Genomic DNA, 9,302 nt, shown 5'->3' with positions numbered 1-9,302 from the left:
TAAAGGTATTTATAGAGAATTTAAACCTCGTTCAGATTCTACTGAAAGTTCTGTTTTTTCAAGTAATCATAGAAAATTCAAAACCATGCAAATACATTCGAACCTACTTGTAAGACATTTAATCGATAACATTTCTCCCTTCATCGCTAGTTTTAAGTCTATGTAATCGGTTAAATCAACAAATGTTATACACGTTAGAAATTTTTTCGATCAATATCCAAAGAATTTGTTTCTTTATATGAATATTCGAAATGCTTTCGGGATAAAGACGTAAGAAGCAGTCGGGCCAAAAAATATGTGCAAACACGGGCCATAGGTCTTTGAAGGTGACCACTGGAGATGAATCTCACACTTTTTTATACGCGACTATCAGCTATAGTCGACATGGAAGTGTTATCGATTTAAGAGGGACGGAGGTGCCAAACGGAAACACATTTAGATATGTTCCGTAAGTGAATATTACAGATTCGGACGTAACATTGCTTTGAGCGATGGTATTGCCGGGCTGTTACAAGGTAGACAATCCGATAAGTGGATATGCCATCTCGGGTGGTAAATCTGTGAGTAAGCAGAACACGACTGCCGGGAGCTAGAGCAGAGAACGGCAACAGGACCCTTTCACAAGGGGTGCAACGTTTATACGTCTGCATGGCGCACATGTCACACCATGTTGCACCACGATAATTTTCATCCGCGCCTTGCGACATAAGAAATTAATTTCCAGTGGCATACATTGTTAAATAATTATTTCCACTGACGAACTGAGAGAGAGAGAGAGATGCTTTGCGCTCGAGAGAGATAGTATTATTTTCATAAAATAATTACTGGGAGATAAGTTTGGTAAGGAAAATAAGAAAAGGATTAGAAGAATCAAAAGAACACTATTATTAGCACTGTTTTATTCTATTTTAGTATACACAACAAAACGGATCTTGTAATATATAAAACTTCTAAATCGAAGTTCTCTTTCTTTAATCTAAATGTTCCGCGGAATCATAAAAATATTGTAAGAAAAGAAAAATAAAATTTTTTAGAGTCGCAGATGTAAAAATTTCACAGTAAGAGAAATTTGTGTTTTCTTGTTAAAAAGTTCCTGTTAAAATTTTTGTGTTTAATTTGACATATTGCTGTTGTGTTAATTGAACTTAAATGGTAATAAATTATTAAGACAATTGAAAAAGATGTAAAAATAACACAACATACATCTATTTTTAATTTTACACAATAAATATGTTCTGTTTTATTAGTGACAAAGTTTATCTGTTAAAATTTATAGAAAAAATGATTTTTTTATTTTATGATATAAGTGGGGATAATAAAATCTAAAATCAACATATTTTTAGTTTACATTAAAAGTATGTTAATTTCATGCAAAATTTATTTTAAATTGTTTGAAGGTTTACATTTATTTTGTGTTAACATATTAACACAGTATTCGTGTCTCCATTTAACATATCCATATTCTGTTAAATTAACACAAAAGTTTCTGAGGACCGTTTGGAATATGTTATATCTGTTTTTAACATACATTTTTCAACTGTGTTCAAACATGACAATGTACATTCTTTAGTTACTTTTTTACTTTTATGTGTACATATATTTCTCTTTCTCTTTCGCCAGTGCATGCATTATAGCAGAGACGACGACACGTGGAAGATGTAAATTATCGTACGTGACGGAAGAACGGCGGGATTCTCTTCGTCAGGATTTCATGTAGTATTACCACCTCGTAAGTCATAGGTTAACGCCCCTGGGGAAATTACCGGGACGCGTCGATACCAATTTGCGCCAGTTGGCCAATGAGTGACGCGTGGCGGCGTCACATTTCAAGCATCGCAAACCTCTCGCAAACTTTGCACTAGATATACTTGATATGTGTATTTGATGTTCTCCTGTACGGCTAGCATAATGTCAGTCGCTATTTTTTTCTCACGCTGTATGTACGTATGCATGTGTGTACAATATGTACATACACTGTGTGCATTTTTCACAATGAATGATTGAGGTTAGGAAGAGAGTCAACTTCAATAAATCCGAGTTAAATCCAATAATTAGTGATGGAATTAATCGTCAAGTAGGTTCAAATTTCTTTGCTTGGTTTCAAATTTTTTAGGATTATATCGAAAAAAAAAACATTTTTAAATAGATTTTAACCCAACAAGATAGATTCGAGCTTTTTCTAAGCAACCCAGACAGCACCATATATAAAATTGGTGCATAAGACATCTTTAAGATGTTTTTAAAATGTCTTTGGGATATCATATCGTGAGATTTCTTAAAAATATCTTAAAGATATTTAAAGATTTCTTAATGATACCTTATGCACCAATTTTGGACATGTGCTACCTGAAAATACAAGAGTGGTACTTCCAAGTAAGTAATCATGTTTTTAAAAATATAAGGTATACTATATTAAGATGTAGAATTCAGTGTTATAATTATATAGTTTATAAGAGATGTTAGTTAACTATATTTAAGAAATATATAAATAAATATATAATTTTGTAACCCTAAGAGTATTCAATAAACCCAGACAGCACCAAGTCCAAAATTGGCGCATAATATATCTTCAAGATATCTTTAAGTCTTTTGAATATCATATCATAAGATTTTTTAAAATTGTCTTAAAGGTTTCTTAATGGTATATCTTATGTGCCAATTTTGGACTTGGTGCTGTCTGAGAAGATACTAAGTACTCATAAAAGATTTGAACACACTTGATTCAGATTCAAATATTGGAAATACTGCTCTTGTTTTTAGAGGTTTTTATAGAGTGTTTGAATCAATCTTGTCCAGATTTGCATCTACTTAAAAATAATGTTTTTCAAAGTAATCATAGAGAGTTGGAAATCATGCAAATTCGAATCTAAATGTAAGATACTTAATCCCATCGCTAATCAAGATATCAATTATTCAATATATTGCTCAAGGTATCCACAATCGTGCTTATTGTCAGATGCAGAAAATGTAACTTTTACATAAACATTTTGTGTAAATTATGACGTAATAAGAACGCATTTTTTGTATTTTTTTCACTGTGTTTTTGCGAGGAAAACACAAAACACTGTGTTTCGCGATAACAACTATAGTCGCCGATATAGAGTCGTCCAGAGTTATGTATGCGGAAAATTGTAAGAAATATTCGTGGACGGCGCGTGAGGAAAAATAATGTTTCCGTAATACGCGGAAAAAAGCAAAATATATGCGTTGCATGATCGTGCCGATACATTCGCGGAAATTCCAATATTCATTACAGCACTCGGGGAATATACATTATTATACGATGCGTGCTGACATAATATTGATATAAAACACAATTTCCAGCTATGAGTTTTATGCACGAGTCGAAATGTATTTTCTCTTTCCGTTTTCTTCTCTTGCTCTCCCCCATTTTTCCAATGCCGATATTGAACGCATTTACGCGAAATCGCAAAGTAAAAGCGATAAATATATCTAAACGCGCGGGTATCAAATTATTTACATTTTGTTCATTGAAATATGAATAAACGACGGGAATGTTTAGTCGCAAACGAGTAATAATACCTGGGCAAGAATGTTATTGCTGGGACCAATCAATTTGACATATTATTTTCATAGGATTTTTTATCGAAGAAGAATGCCGCCAAATTATATAATGCGCTACGATTTTTAGGTTTCGAGATATCAATTTTCAAAATTCACAATAACAGCAAAATAGTTTCGCCGCAGCAATTGATGATATATGTGCATTTAAAAAAGAATATTATTTGATGTAATAAAATTTAATATATACGTATATGTGAAATGTATATAAAATGAAAGCATGGGTGAAGGAAAAGTTTTCCCCTCACTTCGAAAAATTCTAACCTAACCTAACGAGAAATTCCATAACCTAAACCTAATCTAACCCAAACTTATTTCTAAATTGAAATTAGATGTTTTATATAAAAAAATTTAATAAAAAATTTCTATGAAAATGCCTTTTTGCAAAAAATTTTGAAATCTCAATATATAAAATTGTGTTTAAAAAATATAAAAATTTTGAAACATCGATATCGCGAAAATTATTGATCGCAACATATCGTAGTTTGAGACATTCTTTTTCACGGTAAAACATCTATCGAACAACACCTATTAAATTGGAAGATTCCGAAAATAATTCTTCTCAAACCTTGATTTAACAGCTATTCTCATGTGAAATAATTTCAAAGGTATTTACTTGGTGAATCGATATATACGCGTATTATAAGCGTGCGTGCATGCGAATTTGTACGAACGTAAATTCAATCGGAACACAGTTAACTAAAGGGAGGGAGTGAAATGTAGTTTAATGTCGCGATATTACATCAGTATCGAAACTTTGGCGAATATCGGAGTTGGCTGCCGCGATGAGAGTGAGTATCGTTGACACCGTGGCCATTATCGAAGTTTTAATCAACAAGAAAACTAGCGATATTAAATTACGATAGGGTAATGTGTATGTTGTAACATGGTGGAGTATTGGCCATCTAATGTTGCTTAGCAACCGATTATTCTCGTCGCTGTAGTTTAGCAATCGATTAATCAAGCAATCAGAGAACATTCTCGAAAATAATAAGGAAATTAATGATTAGTTCGACCATACTGGCTCTTATTAATAATTCGTCTTTATTAGATATGTAGTTGACAGAATGTCTTAGCGACATGTTAAAGTTCATAGCGCTTAACATATAGAGATATGAATTATGATATCTTAATGTGGCTTATTAGAATTGTTTTAACACTTGAAAAGGACCTAAATTTAAGGTCGAAACGTAGTGTACTTTATATCTAATAAAGACGAATTAATAATAAGAGCCAGTAAAGACGAATTATTAATAAGAGCTAGTATGGTCGAACTAATCATTAATTTCCTTATTATTTTTTAAATTCTCTCTGGCGAAGAATACAAATCTATTATTCTCGAAAATTATTTTAATGTCTGTTTTTTATATAATTCTTTTTTATTATGATATAATAAACCTTTTTCTTGACACTCGAGCCTATTTTCTTCTTTTTTTAACAATTAAATGTATTTCTCAAATATCCAGGAAGTACTAGCGGATCCTGATGTCGCTAATGGGGCGGGTTTCTACAAAAATTACTTAATTAATATTTTTTGTTTCATGCTTAGCTTTTATTCAGGATCAACGAGGACGTGATGAAACTTCTGATTCTATTTGTACTTTATTTGTTTTTTTAATTTTAACAAATATTTTATTTATTACCTACTTTTTATTTTTTATATACTTATTTATTTTTTCTAGGTGTGCTTTTGCTTTTTTTACTTACATTTTTTGAACGGAGTCAACAAAACTAATTTCTTTAACCCCAACATTTTGATAAGTATTATCAAAATGTTGTTACTAAAGACGCATATATAAAAAATACGGATCTCACTAGACAGATTAATGGCTGGGAAAAGTAGCAACTCTAATTGCACAAAATTATGTCGTACGACGAATAATTCCCGGAGCCCCGGTCGGGTTCTCTGACTAATGTATCATATCATAAATAATTGCCGGTGTCCAAATGCTTCTGACTAATGTGTCAACTTTCACGCAGTAAAACAGCGAAATGCAAAATGAGGGGTAGTCGCAGCTCGTACGCGAGAGAAAGAGCTGTCCTTACGAGCAACGCGGCTGCAACTTTGCCAGGTCCGAAGTGGATCGTAACGACTGAAAAACATGCTTACATGTGAGATGCGTCGCCTACCGAGAGCGAGAAAAAAAAACAAAGTAATAGAAAGAAGGAAAAAGAGAGAGAGAAAGTGATCGTACTACATGCGAACTGCGTTACTTCTGCGCCGTTCCGGAAGCCAGAACGGGCCCAATGGGAGTTTAACGAGGCTCGTCGACGTAGAAAACCTAGCCAAGAAATGGAGCATCTCGAGTGTCAACCACCCCTGAGAAGTTGCCCGCTACTTCTTCCTCTTCTTTTTTTATCGAGAAAGAGGGAGAAAGGAGGGAAGAAGAAAAGATATGCCTCTCCGACGTGTATTTCATCGTCGATGAATTATGCGCGACGCGCGAATTATCCGACGTATTCAACAACGTGCAACTTGGTTCGCGTTCGCAACCGAGAATTCCGGCGATTTTTATTCATCTTGGAGAGCTCTCTCTCTCTCTTCTCCGCGATTTTAATGAGCCCTCCCTGAATTACGTGGAACGGTTTGAAATAACACGTAGGTAAACCATATACAGAGTGATTCTAAATAAGGGCGAAAAATTTTAGGAAATGATTTTTCTGCCCATAATTAAGAGGGGTCTTTTATGTGAATGTATATTTCTATATCTCTCCAAAGAGGGAAGTAAAAATTTTTTACAAAAAAAAAACTCCCGACTGCTGCCAACAAAGTTTTAATGTTTAAATTAGAAAATAAATAAAAAAAAAAATAATAAAAAAATTAGAAAATAAAAAATAAAAAATAAAAAACAATTAGAAATAAATAAAAAATAAAAAACAAAATTAAAGTAAAAAACAAAACAAAAATTAAAAATAATAAAAAAACAAAAAAATTATAAGTATAAAAAATAAGCTTGTAAAAGTTGGAAATAATCACACATAAATAAAGTCTGTTGTTTATTATATAATTTTTCTTATTTAAATTTATTGTTATCATACATATTTAGCGCTATATAATTTACAAAAATTTCAGATTTTTGAATTCAAAAATTTTTTTTAATTATAATTATTATTAATTCTACAATTTACAAGAGCAGTCGGGAGACGCCGCGCTAAGTGTGTGTTCCGCAGCGTCAGTATACATATGCGTGTGTGCGTATGTGAGTGCATGTCAGTATGTGTATGAATGCGGGTATTCATATGTTCGTATGCGCGTGTTTGCTCGCATGAGTGCGTACATATGTGCGTACGTGCGCGCGTGACTTCGTGCGCGTACATGTGTATGAGTGTGTGAGTACGTCCGTTGAGTATCGATATTTGTGTTTGTGTCTATTTATTACATAAAACGTGCGCGTGCGTATATGTCTCAAATTTAGCGCGGCGTCTCCCGACTGCTCTTGTAAATTGTAGAATTAATAATAATTATAATTAAAAAAAATTTTTGAATTCAAAAATCTGAAATTTTTGTAAATTATATAGCGCTAAATATGTATGATAACAATAAATTTAAATAAGAAAAATTATATAATAAACAACAGACTTTATTTATGTGTGATTATTTCCAACTTTTACAAGCTTATTTTTTATACTTATAATTTTTTTGTTTTTTTATTATTTTTAATTTTTGTTTTGTTTTTTACTTTAATTTTGTTTTTTATTTTTTATTTATTTCTAATTGTTTTTTATTTTTTATTTTCTAATTTTTTTATTATTTTTTTTTTATTTATTTTCTAATTTAAACATTAAAACTTTGTTGGCAGCAGTCGGGAGTTTTTTTTTTGTAAAAAATTTTATTATTTTCTAATTTTTTTATTTTCTAATTTATTTTTTATTTTCTAATTTTTTTTTCTAATTTATTTTTATTATTTATTTTCTAATTGTTTTTTATTTTTTATTTTTTTTTTAATTGTTTTTTATTTTTTATTTTTTATTTTCTAATTTTTTTATTATTTTTTTTTTTATTTATTTTCTAATTTATTGCTGTTCTTATGCTGTTTCTTCATTCTTTTGTCTCTCTGCTTCTTCATCCTACACATGTAAAAGTTTTTATTATGTAATATATATATTACAATGTATATAATATAATAATAATAATAATAAAGACACATACACTCACCATGTGACTGCAATGTTCTATATTCTTTCCAAATATTTTTCTGCTACAATTTTTTTAATTAATATAATATAATATAAATAGAGAGATAAATAAAAAAAAATAGCTAGATAGATAGATTGATAGATAGAGAGAGACAGATGACAAAGACAGATGACAACAATATCTTATATCAAATACGTAAACTTGTACGCAATTATAATTATGGCTTCGACAAATATATTAACTTTCTTATGGTTATATAAGTTTATACATTATGTAATCACAAGTAAGTTTATATATTTGTATAGCCTTAATTATTATTACATATGTGAATAATCTTTTGTAGTAGATAATTGGCTATGTAAGTTAATATATTTGTCTGCATTGCCATAATTATTGGTGCGCTAATATCTTTGTATAACTATAAATATATTTGTATACATATTTTTAATTAATTATATAATTATTATATAATATACAAATAAGAGAAAAAATAACTATATACATTTATACAATTATATATGTGGATATTTATAGCAATGTGGCTACGTAGCAAATTTAATAGCAAATAAGTGGCTACGCAGACAAATATAAATTCATATAACCATGTTATGACTACAACAGATTAATTATATTATTAATTATATTATATATTTTTATTAATTATTAATAACAAGACTTACTCGTTTTCTATTATTAATAATGTTTTCTTCTTCAGATATCTCCAAGCGAGTATCTTCTTCCTACATATAAATAAAGAAACAATAAATAAATAATAATTAACAATATCCTAAATAAAGAAAAAAACAATAAATATAAAAGAAGAAACTTACTCCTTTATTTATATCTTCTTGAGATATATCCATAATAATACACTTCACTTAATATTGTTGTTGACAATAACACGCAACAGGTGACAGCTAACCTATCCTATCAGTCCCGTCATTATTACTTCGAGATGTATATACCAATGTCACCAACATTCCCTATCCGGATACTACAACGAATCTCATTGGTGAATCATTTTTCCTCTTAGGTTCACACAGCAGCCAATGAGAGACCGTATTGACGAAATAATACTCATTTTTCACTTTTTATTAATAGAATAAATAACGATAATAATACGCTTTAAACCTTCCTTGATTAATAAGAAACTTATGTTCCAAAGTTGATATAAAACTATGCAGTAGTTATCGAGAATTAAGGTCACGACCGATCCGGGCTCGATGAAACGCATACTTCCTCTCTTTTCGCCAACCTACGGTTGGCAGCAGTCGGGAGAAAAATGGACAAGTTCAAAAAATAAAATTTGGTGAATTTTTTTCACAGTAAAAAAGTATTTATTAATATTGTTTTAATCCTCCTGTATTTTATATATATATATATATATATATATATATATTCATATATTTTTATTTTTTTCGTAAAATCTATAATTTTCAAGAAAAAATATAAAATATACTATTATACATAGCATGATGCTATTTTCGAGTTATTCTTCTTTATCATTAAAAATGTAAAAATTAGGTTTTTTTTTCAAATTTTGGACAAATTTAAAAAATTAATTTGGTGGACATTTTGTTTG

At 30.1% G+C, this 9,302-nt stretch overlaps 1 long non-coding RNA gene across 1 annotated transcript; it reads right to left on the bottom strand.

The window, feature by feature from the left end:
- Positions 1 to 7,562: 7,562 nt before the first annotated feature.
- On the bottom strand, positions 7,563 to 8,996 carry LOC146720106 (uncharacterized). The gene is made up of 4 exons (XR_014926216.1): positions 8,551 to 8,996; positions 8,401 to 8,460; positions 7,733 to 7,781; positions 7,563 to 7,650 (listed from the first exon to the last, which is right to left on the bottom strand). It is a non-coding gene; the product is annotated as an uncharacterized LOC146720106 (long non-coding RNA).
- Positions 8,997 to 9,302: the final 306 nt, after the last annotated feature.

The sequence above is a fragment of the Nylanderia fulva genome, unplaced genomic scaffold (genome assembly GCF_048542155.1).
Source record: "Nylanderia fulva isolate GAGA-0341 unplaced genomic scaffold, ASM4854215v1 Scaffold78, whole genome shotgun sequence".
Classification (NCBI taxonomy): Eukaryota; Metazoa; Arthropoda; class Insecta; order Hymenoptera; family Formicidae; genus Nylanderia; species Nylanderia fulva.
The sequence above is the reverse complement of the archived record's forward strand: the minus strand, read 5'-3'. Positions and strand labels throughout refer to the sequence as shown.